Source organism: Somniosus microcephalus, chromosome 11 (assembly GCF_052327205.1).
Source record: "Somniosus microcephalus isolate GS21.2 chromosome 11, FLI_Smic_1.0, whole genome shotgun sequence".
NCBI lineage: Eukaryota > Metazoa > Chordata > Chondrichthyes > Squaliformes > Somniosidae > Somniosus > Somniosus microcephalus.
The window spans coordinates 155,300,168-155,314,963 of record NC_140997.1 but is presented as its reverse complement, the minus strand read 5'-3'; the positions used below and the strand labels follow the sequence as shown (position 1 = coordinate 155,314,963).

General features: G+C 47.9%; 1 pseudogene; it reads left to right on the top strand.

The window, feature by feature from the left end:
* The first annotated feature begins 6,705 nt into the window (after window positions 1-6,705).
* Window positions 6,706-14,562, top strand: LOC147110953 (zona pellucida sperm-binding protein 3-like; annotated as a pseudogene).
* Window positions 14,563-14,796: the final 234 nt, after the last annotated feature.

Genomic DNA, 14,796 nt, shown 5'->3' with positions numbered 1-14,796 from the left:
CTCTGTAGTCCACCGTGGCTCTCCAGGAATTGTCCGGCTTCTTCACTGGCCACAAAGGAGAGTTTACGTGGGTGGCTATCGGCCTCAACACGCCCTGCTGCACCAGTGAAGACATTGCTGTCTCCATGTCGGGCTCCGCTTCCCTGGGGATGTTGTACTGTTTTTGGGGTCGGGCCATGGGGTCCCCGTCTACTCTGACCTCAAACCTGGTGACCCTCCCGCAATCGTGTTTGTGAGTGGCAAATATAGTCAGGTGGTCTGACACGAATGCCTGCAGATCTTGTGGGACGCTGGCGACCATGAGCTCGAGGTCGTAGCCCTCTTTTGGCATCACGGTACATAGGGTCCCTTTCCCTTCCTTCCCTTGGATGATGACAACCTTGCCTTTCTTACCCGTACTTGCTCCCCAGAGACAGTGATTTCTAAGATCCACGAGGATCCCGTGTTCTACTAAGAAATCGGACCCAAGGATCCCTTTTCCACCCTCCACCTCCCACTTCATCAGTATACACTTCCACGTGGTGCGGAGTGGTCCTAAATGAATGGAGAGGGGGATGGAGAATGTGCCAGCCTGTTCTTTGCCCGTGAGGCCCGACAGAATATATGGAACCCCGGTGGACAGAGATGAGGTGGTAGGATTAGCTATGTGGATCACGGTGCACGATGCTCCCGTATCCAACAGATAGGTCCCTTTCACCTTCTCTACCTCCAACACCACGAGGGGTCACCTCCATAAATCATATCGCAACGAACACAGGTAAACGGGCTGCGCTGACTCTAGACATTGGGGTGAAGCGGTCGAGCCACGGGAATGACAGTACCGGTGGTGACTGCTATCTTCCCCTGTGAGATCATAAGAGACCGCATTGTCTCTAAAATTGATTCTATCGCAACGGGATCTATAGCTGCACCGGCTCCTTTTTCTGGGACAGGGGCTGCGGCTTGGACCTGGACTCATGCTGGGGCGGCGGTCTGGGCTTGGGCTTGGGCTGTGGGAGACTTTCCCTATTGTCCTTCCACGGATTTTTACAGTCCCTGCGCCAATGTCCATCCTTCCCACACCCGTGGCAATTGAGCTTAGCCTGGGGAGGGCGATTCCCCTCCTGATGCCACTCCTTTTTACTTGGGGCTGTAGGTTTTGCTTCATGCTCTTTTCCCTTAGAGGGAGGTGCCTCCTGACCCCTGCAATTCTTATATGCAATGGTGAGCTGTCGGAGCACTGTCTCCTCTGTGATCCCGGGACCTTGGGGGTCAAACCAAGATTTGACTTGGGCCTGTATCTGCAGTAAGCTGTTGGCAACCAGGCAGCAGAGCCAATGAACCCGCTGGACATCATTCATTGCGGCCCGTTCAGGCATGCCTGGACAGCTGCGCCGATACACTGGCCACAGCCTTTCTGCGAAAACCCGTGGGGGCTCTCCAGTTAACTGCATAGTCCCTTCCACACGGAGGAACGGGTTGCCGTCGTCCACTCCCATAACCTGCAGGACCTCGTCCCGGAGTTCCTCATACCCTCTCTGCCCCCTCTTACTCCCGTCTGAGAGGCACTGAAGGATTGTGCTATCGAGGGAGAATAGCAACATGTTAGCCTGTTCTGGACCATCGCAGTCATTGACGGCGGCTGTCTGCGCTATCTCCCTGAAATGGACTGAGGGGTCTCCCTTCTCGGAGAGTTTTGGGAGGTGGCTCACCATCGCTCTGATTTGTTGGGCACTGTGGGGCAGTATGAGATGGTTCTGGAGGGGTCCGTCATCGCCATTTGCGGCGGCGGGACCGTACCTCTGGTGCCGAGCAGGACACATTGGTGCCGGCTCCGGCTTCACTACCGGGGGTTGTTCTTCCTTCTGTTCTACCTCGGCTTTCTCCTCTTATACCACGCCCCCTTCGGGCCAAACCTCACTATAGCTCGGCGGTGCTGAGGGTTCAGTTGCTGGTGCCACAACTACTTCACATGGAATCGGTTTTTTGGATTCCTTCAGGAAGTCTATGTGACTTGCCTTTGGGCTTACAAGGCATACCATGCCTTTTGCCTTAGCCAGGGCCATTTTTAGGTCTTCTACCGCCTTCTGGCAGTGGCCGTGGTCTGCGCTTTCAAACTCCTGCTCAATGGCCAGCCTGTAAGCTGCCTTAACCTCCACTACTTTCTCCTCCTGCGCTCTTAGCTGTTGTGCGAGGCAGGCGCTTTTCTCCCGCACTCTCGCTTCATGAATCTTTGCCTCAGTAACCTGGCATTCCAGGTACTATGCTTTAGCCTGATGTTGGCTGGCTGCAGTTTGGCATTCCTGATTCAGCGCATGAAGCGCTGCGATCAGCGTTTCCCCACCCATGGCCTTTTCCTCTATTTCTGATGCCTGGGTTTTGATCTTGGCTGCCTGCGCTGCAACGACTCTGTCCAAAATCTGGACTTGTCTTTTGTAGCACATCAGCCACACTGCCTTCTCTACTGACCTTTTATGTTCTTTACTCTCTGTCCACCTGACGGCTGCGTCTACCGGACGCCCATCCAGAAAGAGATCGGAAATCCACTGCTCAGTGAGATTTACCTTACCAAAAACATAATCCGCTATCCTCTCATCCATAACATTTTGTCCATTTAAACCTGGGTCTAATACATTGCAATCCTGCTGCCAGTGTCCTGCCGTGGTCGCCATTTTCTGTAAGGGTTTTTTTTTGCTAGGTCTCTCTCTCTGGTGAGGCCTCTCTCTCTTTTGCACAGTAATTTACCGAGTGGTTCGACCCACTCACCCCTTAGGCTCTATACACTGGACTTTGAGGCAGGAACTACAATGCAGAGAATACTCTGTAGACCAAGTTTAATGAAACGAAGTGAAATTTTATTGCACAAAGGAAAAATTGAATGTAAGCCAATAAGATACATGGGAGGGAAAAAGAAATCATAATACAGTACTAACCAATATATCCACAGGCATATTATACTTTACAAAGTTCACCATGAAATAGGGAAACACACGGAACATCGAGGGACAACAACTCATTGTTAATTATCCCCTAAATGCCCACCCCTAAATCTAGCTAGATTAGATTACGAGGGGCCAGAAACATGCTCACCAGTCCCAGTTAGAAAATAGAGGTTTTGAAGTCTGCGTTTTGGTCCTCTCAGGTGTCCTGTCTCCACGTGGTCAGCGGAACGCAGCGGGCTGCGACACACTCTTTTCTCCCTCGAGGTAATGGACATGGACAGGCTGGATGTTAGCAGGCCTGGACGTCGGCGTGGAGAGAGACCAACTGTTTGACCATTTTCAGATAGGTTTCCTCTTGGAGGGTCGCCGTCTTTTCGTCTCGTCAAATGGCCTGGGGTTTGTTGATGATCTCCCAACAGCTACCCCGGGTCTGGGCACTGACTCGATCTTCCATCTCAAACCTCTCTCTCGAACCTCCCTCTCGAACATCTCCTGATAGCTACCCCGGGTCTCCAGTTATACTTCTCCTTGAGGCCCTTATCTCCCGCCATATCAAGGTTAGTCTTTGTTTAATTTTTGGCGGGCTTGTAGCACAGAGGGGTAGTCAATGGGGCAGTAATTCCTCCCCAAACGCGTGAGTACGGAAGGGGTACTCACGCGTCTGGCCGGAGGAAATGACGGGTTTCAGCATGCACAGCGCATGTGCTGAAAACCGGCATTTCCTCTCCTCTAACCCAAGAGGTGAAGAGGCTAGCACGTGCACTGTAGGGGGCAGCGCGTGCATCTTGGATTTCCTCTGTTTTGGGGGATTTGCGCATGTGTAAAGGCCTCCGGTCTTTACGCTTGTAAAAAGCACACGTAAGTATTTATTTTTACAGGTAAGTGGTGTTTTAGTGCAATTTAGAATTTTTTTTCCACAGGTTTATTATTTTAAAGAATCTACAATAAGGTAAGTTTAGTTTTAGACCCTTCTTATTAAAAAAAATTTTTTTCAAAAAAAAGAATTATTGTTTAAATTATTTTTTTAAACTTATTTATACTTAATTTAATGATTGGGATGTTTTTTAAAATTTTATTTAAAGTTTAAGTAGTGTTTTGGGGTGCAGTACTTCTCATGAGTTTGACAGTTCTTACTCTCAAACTTATGAATGAAGTTCCCCCTCCCCTGATTGGCTGAACAGTGCTCACCTGATCCCAGCCGGCACATCGCACTAACTACGCCGCTGGGTCAGGTTAGCACAGCGCGCCGACATCAGAACCGGGCCACTGACAGGAAATCTACTGCGGGCCAGGTTTCAGATGTCGGCGCGCCGGGTAAGTGCGCATCAGGGGGCTTGCACACGCGGCAAGCCCCCGACACCAAGTTCTGGGCCATTGTGTTTAAAGTACTTTTGGGATGGCTGGTAACTGCCATCTCTGGTCTGGAATGACCTTGTATTGTCCAGTTTCTTTTCGTTCCAGTTTTGAAGAAGGGTTCGACCCGAAACGTCAACTCAAATTTCTCTCCACGGATGTTGCCTGACCTGCTGAGTTTTTCCAGCATTTTCTGTTGTTATTTTGTATTGTCTTTAATGGGTCTTGATGTTCCCCTTTGAACTTGAGGCTGTTTCCCTTTGTCTGGGTAAACATTTTGATGGCCTTTATCTACAAGCCGATCTGATTGGATCCGCATCCAATCCATATGTATGGGGTTCTGTCTGGTTTCGCATTCTCCGAAATTGCATTCCAGAACTTACTGTGGGCTGAATCCACAAAAGTTGTCTGTGGACTGCAGGAACCATCTTAAAATGTCCCAAAAAGCTGGTCACGGGGTCTGGCGGCCATTTTGTGTGCCCCTATTCCTGGGCTTCTTTTAAAACAGTCTTTAAAAATTAATGCCTTTTCTGCCAATAGACCCTTATAGGACAATGTTCAACTTTGCGAATCCTACACGAGTCCCCCCCGTAAATCCTGCTCCCTCTTTCCCTCAAAATGAGCCCCAATCACCTGACACCTCCCCGTCTCCCTCTTGACACTGCAACCCCTGACTCCCTCACCGACTGTTCACGGCACATCGGTCCCGGCTCTCTGCTTGATCATCAGTAAAACAGCCTTCGGGGCAAGGGGTGGTGGGCAGGGAGTGAGCGTCAGGAGCCAGAGGGCAGGATTGGGTGGTGGGGGCAAGGGGGCAAGTTGCAGGAATTGGGGACAGAGGTGGGGGTCAGGAGGCAGGGGCGGGTGTGGGGACATGGGGAGGAGCGGGGGCTGGGAGCAGGGGTGGGGACGTGAGCTGGGAGCAGAAGCTGGGAGTGGGGGTGGGGTCAGGGGCTGGGAGCGGGGGTGGGCAGGAGCGGGGCCTGTGGGAGGCTCAATTGCCGCAAGATTTGCCAATGATAATCCAAATCTTCAGAGGGAAGGAAAATGCCTTTAATGTAGTAAAACGTCCCAAGGCACTTTACAAGAGCGTTATCAAACAAGATTTGACACCGAGCTACATAAGGAGATATTAGGACAGGTGACCAAAAGCTTGGTCAAATAGATAGGTCTTAAGGAGAGTCTTAAAGGAGGAGAGGGTTAGAGAGGAGGAGAGGTTTCGGGAGGATATTCCAGAGCTTAGGGCAAAGGCAGCTGAAGGCAGAGCCGCCAATGGTGGAGCGATGGAAATTGAGGATGCACAAGAGGCCAGAATTGGAAGAGCATAGTGATCTCGGAGGGTTGTAGGGCTGGAGGAGGTTACAGAGATAGGGAGGGATGAGGCCCTGGAGGGATTTGAAAACAAGGATGAGAATTTTAAAATCGAGGCGTTACTGGACCAAGAGTTAATGCAGGTCAGTGAGCACAGGGTTGATGGGTGAATGGGACTTGCTGTGAGTTAGGAAATGGGTTTTGGATGAGCTCAACTTTACACAGGGTGGAAGATGGGAGTCCGGTCAGGAGAGCATTAGAATAGTCAAGTCTAGAGATAAAAAAGGCATGGATGAGGGCTTTAGCAGTACATGAGCTGAGGCAGGTGCAGAGTCAGGCAATGCTATAGATATGGAAGTAGACTTCTTTCAGTTAAACATTATCATAACACTTAACAAATATAGGTCTGTATTTATTTGAAGTTGTAAAGCATGATTAAATTTATATCGGTTGAATACAATGTATGTTCTTTAAGAGGCTGTACATGTTTCTGTCCTTATATTCTATATCAGTACATCAAAAAACAAAAGCTGAACTTGTCTCATTCCCATAGACCCAGATTGTTCATGTTTATATGGAGTGTGAGAGGTTGCAGCCCCTCTTCCATTATTTGAAGGGGCTGCTCCTCGATTTTTGGTTGCACTTCAGTCCCGCGCTCTTGATCTATGGTCACCCGGTGCGGAGGGGAGCGGGCAGGTTGGAGGACCTCCTCGTGGGTCTGCTCCTGGGCCTGGCTAAAAAAGCCATCAATTGGTCCAGGCAGCGGGCGGTCGAGGGGGTTGTCCAGCCAGATTGCCTCCCTCTCTTCCGCGGCCATGTTCGCGCCCGGGTGGTCCTGGAGATGGAGCACGCGGTGTCCGCCGGCACGCTCGAGTACTTCCGCGACCGGTGGGCGCCGCGGGGACTGGAGTGCATAATTGATTTGGACAACCAAATTTTAATTTGATTTGTTAAGGTTTATTTAAAGTTTTATTAGTTACAGTCTATTTGTTTATGTTTGGTTCAACCAAAAGAGTGCCACACCTGATCCAATTGTTTTCAGCTGACTGCAGGCTGTGAGTATAAAAGAGGAGCAGTGGGCTCCACCTCAGTTCACATTTAAGCTGCTATAATTAGCATTATGGGGCAACTAGTGAAGGGTTTGGCTCCTCTGTTGCTTTTGGTTGGAGCTCTTTGTTGCTCTGATACTTGGCAGCAGTTTAGAAACTGGGACTTCCCATGGAGCATTGAGAAGGCCCCTTCTGTCCCTCCAGGCCCAGCTTTTGGTTCACTTTTCAATGTGTCTGAGGGGTGAACTGTGTCTCCACTGCAGATTGTGATGGTGCAGTGTGGAGAGCAAAACCTGCTGGTCACAGTACAGATGGATTTCTTTGGAACCAGGCACCTGGTTAAAGCAGCTGACCTGACCCTGGGGACAACAGGATGTTGGCCAACTGGGATCTATTCTCAGAACCCCACTGTCCTATTTGAACATGGGCTCCATGAATGTGGCAGCACAGTAAAGGTAATGTGATTTCTGATTAAAACCTTCTGCATCCAGTGGGTACCAGAGAGGAGGCTTGTGTGAAGCATAAACACAAGTATGGCATAGGCTATTTGTATGCTCTGTGTTCTATGGAATTCTATGACCTGTAATGATTGACAGGTAACAGTATGATTTTAGATTTAATGTAAGCTTTAGTTTTGATTGACCTTCATGGTCAGAATATTTTAGTGAGGCCTTCTTAGACGAGGGGGCACATGTGGAGGCTTTTTACTGATTCAACCTTTATTGGTTGAATCAAAACTGTGCATATGGAATGCAGAGCCAGGATAATAGACTGTCTTTAACAGTGGTGGGTGTGAGATGAAGGGTTGTAGCTACATTGGCGAGTGTGCAGATTAAAAAAGCTAATACAATGCGGTGGTTTTTAATACAAATAGTCAATTTCTGAGACACAGTTGGGTTTCCATGAAGTTCTGGACCCTGTTGTAGGAAGGATCATGGGAAGAGCCTAGTCAATATTCAAGAGATGCTTGGGGGAAGATTGAGGCATTTTTCATCAAGTTGAGGTGTCTGTAGTTCAGACACAACTTGCCTCTGGTGAAATGGTGATGAGGAAACCTAGACTGAAGACAATCCTTTGGAGGAATTCTCTGGCTAGTTGAGATGTGGAATGCTGTACCATAAGTGACTGTTCAGTACTTGTGTCTGAGAACCAAATGGAGCAGTTATCCCTATTGTGTCATTATCCTGGGTCATTTCCTCCCTAAACCCCATTTGTTTATCACACACCACCACTTATTTAAGCTACTCCTTAAAAACCTACTTATTTAGCCAAGCTTTTTGTCACTTTTGTTAACTTCCCTGTGAAGTGCCTTGAGATGTTCTTCCTATGAATGGTGCTATCTAAGTGCTTCAGGTGGATGACTGAAGTGCCCTTCCCCCCCCCCGGTGGCTTACAGTATCTCTTAAAATGGAATTAGATAGTTTTATTTTTGGAAGGAGGAAAAGGGATGGGTCTCTAGTTAATTAACAAAAGTATGAAGGGCTGAGAGTGTTTTGTTATTTACAGAACACTGCACTCTTGCCCAAGTCCACTGTTCTGTATCTGACCCTAACAAGATCTTCTCTCTCCCAGATGACTGAAGACCTGCTGATTTAGACCAACCACCTGTACTACAGGCTGAGCCCTATTGGAGGAGTCATTGTGAGAACCAGTGGAGCAGTTGTCCCTATTGAGTGCCATTATCCCAGGTGAGGTGGATGCTTCAGGGGCTCTTCCCCCCCCCTTCTAATTTGTGGCTGGGTGGGGGGGGGTGGTAAGTGGTATGGGGAGTGTTGTGTATGTAACCGTTTACCTTTAAGGGAACTATAGAATGTAACCGTTCGCCTTTAAGAGCACTACTTTAGGGTGGCACTATCTATTGGCTCATGTATACTGTAATACCGATAGTGACCACACCAGTATATAAGGGTTGTGATGCGTTAACTAGGGCAGAATCGCCCGAGCCTCTGAATAGTAAAGACGTGTCTTATTTTGTTAACAGTGGAGTCTGTGATTATTTATAATACAACCCACAGACTTAACATTGGCGACGAGTCAGGATTCGAACCCTGCGGCAGTTGTTCCACGGCGGCTTCGTCCGAAGACAGGACGTTGAAGAGAGGTTTCAATCCTCACCAGTCTGGAACCGACAGGCTGGAAGCGACAGGCATTAGGACCCTGAAGCCTCCATAACCTCGTGGGTAAGCCGCAGCGTTGGCTGCAAAGACAGGGCCACCGATCGGGAGATAAGGGCGATCGCAATCCCTGATAAGAGCCGCGGTGAAACGCGCGAGCGGGTAAGCCAGAGCCCGGGAGGGAGCGAGCAAGAGCCGCGCGAGCGGGTGAGCCAGAGGCCGGGGGCCGCTTTCAAGTGTGAGGCGCAGCCGGGCCATCGATCGCATCCGCTGATAAGGGCCGCACTAGGGCTGAAAGACAGCGTCGGGGGACGGGTGAAGACCGTCAAGCGCGGGAAAACCGCCATTGAAGTGGGCGGGGAGAGCGAGAAGCGCGGGAAAGCCGCCATTTTTCGCGGGAAAACCGCTGGGGAAGAAGGCAGAAGCGGGAAACCGCCATCTTAGAAAATTAATTAGAATTTTCAGAAACAAGAAATAAGTAAAGCAATACTTGTGGTGTTCTCAAGAAGAGAAGAAAATTAATAATAAGTAAAGAAATACTTGTGCTGTTCTCGGAAAGAGAAGAAGATGCCTAAGCGAGGAAATATTAATGATTTTAATGCTGAAATAGAAGACAGGGCCACGTATGGGGAACGCATAGGAATATATTGCGTAGCCATATACGCCAAGGCAATAACTTTGTTAAATTCGATGGGAGCAAAAACATACGGGCTTTTGAAACATCTAATAGCACCAGTTAAACCAGTGGACCAGACCTTCGAAGAGATCGTAGCAGTGCTGAAGGATCACTTGAACCCCACACCGTTGATACTGGCTGAACGATTTAAATTTTACGCCAGAACCCAGAGGCAAGATGAAAGCAATGCGGAATACTTAGTCGAACTGCGTAAGCTAGCGAAATACTGCCAGCTTGGAGGGAATTTGACAGAGGCGCTGCGGGACAAGTTCGTATGCGGCTTGGCCAAAGAAGGAACGCAGAAACGACTCCTGGAGGAAAACGACCTCACACTGGACAGGGCTGTCCTCATAGCTTCATCGCACGAAGCCGCAGTGAAAGGAACGGCGGAAATGCAGCTTAAGGCGGCGGCACTCGGGGTGGACCAAATGACTGCAAGCATTTCCAAATGCTACCGTTGTGGAAAGACAACGCACGACCAGAATCAGTGCTGGTTTAAGAATCAAGAGTGCAGGAAATGTGGCAAACTGGGTCACATCGCGAAGGTATGCAGGTCCAGAAAGAAGACCAACAAACAAAGGAAGCCACCACCACAAGAAAAGTACAACAAGGTGCATCAGGTGGCTGAAAAGAGTTCAGACGAACAAAATTCAGACTCAGACCCAAACAGCCAGGAGTTGGATAGTCTGAGAATCCACAATGTGGGTCAAGTAACTGATCTACAGACGATCTGGGTCACACTAAAAATAGCTGGAGTCCAAGTACGAATGGAGCTGGACACGGGATCAGCTGTATCAGTCATCAACCAAAAGGACTACCACCGACTATTCTCTCACATACCCTTAAGAAATACCAAGTTCGTATTACAGACATACACGGGGCATCGCGTATACCCCATGGGGAAAATAAGAGTCAAGGTGAGAGATAGGGGTAAAGTACACCCAAGAATGAATTTGTACGTACTACCTGAGGGAGGACCACCACTTCTAGGACGGGAGTGGATCAAGAAAATAGACATGGAATGGCACTACCGACAAGCAATGACGAGTGAGGACTCGGTGCAGACAAGCAGCTCAGACTCTGAGCCGGAAGACGATAAGTCCAGCTTATGTATGAAAAACAAGGTTAACATTAACTCACAGACTAAGGTTGGAAAATCGATGGCGTGCATAAAGACAGAGAATTCTGAGTCTGTTCAAGCTACAGACATATGCATTACGGAGGAACACCGGGCTCGAACTCAACGCTATTTCAAAGTACAACAACAATTAGAACAATTAAGTTACCGCCTCGTACAAGAGATGAAAACAATGAAAAAGTTCTATGACACCGAATGGGAGAGTCTGGAAAGACAACAGAACCTACTGGCTCAAGCAGAGAGCGACCATAGAGCCATCGTGACCAATTACCGATCACATCTCCCTGATGATGTTCAGGGGTTAGAATATTTGCATGATCTAGAGATACAGCAGAAGGGCAAATCACGCTGCACTGAGGATTTTGTTCTGCAATTAGAGACGGAGCTAGTGCAGGCAAAGTTAAGAGAAGTTGAATCACAGGGTGCTCTTAAGGAGATGCAGAAACAAATCTTGGACATGGAAAAGAGAAACGCTTCTTTACCTGATGAGAATAATGTGGCCATGTTGCAAGAGGAGCTTATAGGGGCGAAACTGAAAGAAGCTAAGCAAAGGATGTTGGAACTTGAAACGCAGAACCAAATCAGCGGTAATCAGCTATGTCAAGCAGAGAAGGAGTGCAAGGGTCTACATGAGAAGGTGCAATATCTCTCAGCCCAAAATAAGGGACTACTCACTCAGTTAAATGAAAGTAAACGGGAAATGGCTGAGATGGACTGCAAGAATAAAGAAGAGTTGATGGCAGTGAGACTTCGAGAGGCAGATAGCATAGCAGCCTTGGCTGAACTCCAACAGGAAATTGCGAAAGAAACAAATGAAGAGGAATCTTCAGGAAGCCAGGATTTTATTCCAGTTCTTCTCTACGACTCCTTACAAGCAGAGTGCGAGAAGTTGAAAAAACAGTATGAACAGGCCCAGACTACAATTCTGGAGGGGGTTAACTCAGCAACCTCCGAAAAGCTAGTTTCGTTGGAAGTATATGAGCAACTAAAGGTTGAACATGAGCAAGAAGTCCAAAGGCTGCAGGAAATTCTTGAGGAGCTCAGGGCCAAGACAGACTCATCGGTAGAAGTTCCATACATAGATGAGGATGTAGAGGTGAAAGACATGGCAGAACTCATAAAAATATGGAAGGAAGCCCAAGACAAATATGAGGCGGCAATTACCGAGGTTGACCGACTTGAAGAACAGTTTCAACTGGGAATGGGCCCTGAACATGAGCTAGAGAGCATCGAGGCGCAACTTCTCCAAGCACTGGAAGCCAAAGTACAAGAGGAAGAGAAGATGAAAGCATTGGAGAAAATGATGGATGAAATGGAGGAGTACGCTGAATTACGTCCAGGGGAACAGGAGAATGGGGAAACAGCTACTTCAGTAGAAGGATTAAATAGCCTGATAACGAAATCCCTGAAGGAAGGGAAAGGATTGAACGCACAAATGAGGCCAGGAGGGAAGGAAGGGCAGACATCCGAGGAAGAGCAGGATGAATATGATTGCTTGAAGAAGAGTTTTGACCTGTTGAGTGACACCGAATGTTATGAGGATGTGGTCTGCCCAAATTGTGATGGGAACTCCCAAAGTGCTGAAATCCTGAGGAAGCACTTAAGGTCTAAGGAACATAGAGAGTTGGTGGCGCTACAGATGGCAGCCGGGAAAAGAGCTCGGAGAGTTTCAAAAAGACAGAAAAGAAAAAGAAGAAGCAGAAAATAATAACTGTTTAAAATATTATTACTTCTACTACCTCAGTCCGAACACTACGAAAGGTGCTAAATTTGTAAAAAAAATCCAGGGACATTATCAAGACAGCCAGTGGGTTGTATAAGTCCGCACTGCTGGTTCAACAGGACGAAAGTACAAGCTGTTAAAAAATTAAAAAAAAAAGGCTATGGAGGATGCTGTCTGGAACGAATTAATACCAGAGACTGAATTTATGAACTGTTCCCACAGAGACTGAACCTGTAAACTGATTCCACTGAGAGTATGTTTGTAAACTGTTATATGACGTTGACTCCATTGAGAGTATATCTGTAAATTGTTATATGACGTTGACTCCATCGAGAGTATATCTGCAAACTGTTTATATAAAGTTGAAGATTGTATGTTTAACGGGATTCTGTAAGTAATAAGCTAGGAAGGGAGGAGTGTTGTGTATGTAACCGTTTACCTTTAAGGGAACTATAGAATGTAACCGTTCGCCTTTAAGAGCACTACTTTAGGGTGGCACTATCTATTGGCTCATGTATACTGTAATACCGATAGTGACCACACCAGTATATAAGGGTTGTGATGCGTTAACTAGGGCAGAATCGCCCGAGCCTCTGAATAGTAAAGACGTGTCTTATTTTGTTAACAGTGGAGTCTGTGATTATTTATAATACAACCCACAGACTTAACAGGGAGGGTATAGTGGGGTTTGAGAATTGGAAGTAAAGCTGGCCGCCTTCCTTCCAACAGGAAGAGGACGGTGAGCATCAATGCAATCGAGCCGACCTGGGTCCCATTCTCCTCCACCAAAGGGGCAGAGGGAAGTCTGTTGTTCTCCCTGCATCTGATGACTGGTAAGTAATGGCCAATAGTCTACCTTGCCTATTTTTACATGTTCCTTGGAATCAATGCGGTTAGATGAAGAGTGGGAGACTGCTTGTGTGAAGCATAAACACCAACATGGACCAGAATGGCCTGTTTCTGTGCTGTTAATACTATTTTTAATCTCCCCCCTCTCATCCAGATGACTGAGTGCAGAGCGTGCCTCTAATATCTACCATCTTGGCGACCTCATTCACATCGAGGCCTCTGTTGTGACCATGAACCATATGCCACTGAGGCTCTACATTGACCGTTGTGTAGCTACACTGAGCCCAGACCAGGACTCCACCCCCAGATACCACGTCATTGACTTCAGTGGGTAAGATCTTTAGCTGGGCTCCACGATCCCATAACTGATTGGCTGCTGGGATCCATTCTTAATGATGCAGCTCTTTCCAACCCTCTTTCCAGTTGCCTGTTGGACAGCTAGGGCGAAGACTACTTTTCATCTTTCGTGTCACCACGAGATCACCAGGACAAGCTCCAGTTCAACCTGGATGCATTCCACTTCTTTGAGGATGACTGGGACTTGGTAAGAGGAGGCCAGATGTTGATGGTAAGACAATGAGCATTGATGCTGAGTAACTCCTGCATGTTTCTTCTGCAGATCTTCATCAGTTGCCACCTGAAAGTGGCTGCAGCAGATCAAAGGCCAGATTCAGTCAACAAAGCTTGTTACTTCCAGAAGCCAGACAACCGATGAGAAATCTACCCTAGAATGGTGAACCTCTTTCTTTTGACATACAGATGCACTCTGACTGATGGCTTGCTTCCTTGTTTAGATGGTCCCTGGTGACTGAATTGGACCAGTCCCTGGTGGAAGGATCCAACGTGGTTTGTGCCTGTTGTGATGGGGGCAACTGCAGAGCTCCAAGATTGTGATCTGGAGGAAGACTGCACTCCAGGGGCAAGAGAGAGGTCTTATCTGAGCTTGGTATGTTGTGGTGATATTGGGTGTTGAGGCTATTGTTGGATGTTTGTAACTGGATTGAACTAATTGTTGCAGAGTCGGAGCCTGTGTGGGAAGGTGAGGCCTCCCTCGGACCCCTGATCATTCTGGATGCTGATCTGAAGGACGTGGGAAGTGAAGCTGTCGAGTCTCCTGAGGAGGTTCAGAGCTCTTCTCCAGGTGAGTGATTTCTATGAAACATCCTTTCTAGTCTTGACTCCTGACTCCATTGGCTTCTCATTGTCTGCAGGTGATGTAGGTTCTGAGGTGCTTCTGGTCGTGGCTGTGACTTTGGCAGCTGGAGCCCTGATCTTGGCATCTCTGGTGGCCTTCCTAATGTTCAGGAAAGTCAACTGAATCCTTTCCCTCAATTGGGCGCTTCCATTATTTGTTAAAATGTTTTAATAAATTTGAAATGTGACTTGTGCTTGAGATATATAGTCTTTGGTGTTGAACTGGATTAATTAAACTGGTCTTGGTGGTTTGAATTTCAGTTGTCTAAATTGGTTTCCCAATGTTTTTCCTTCAAAGGTGTTTCTCCCATGTTCAATTCCACAGGTCCCCTGGAGCTCAACACAAGTACTGTGTAAAAATTCAGTGCCACTCCCACTGCTATTGTAACACTGCAGAAAGTATTGGTCCCCACTCCCTCTTTCCCTCCATGAGCCCCTGCAAGCCACGACTCCCTCACCGACTGTTCT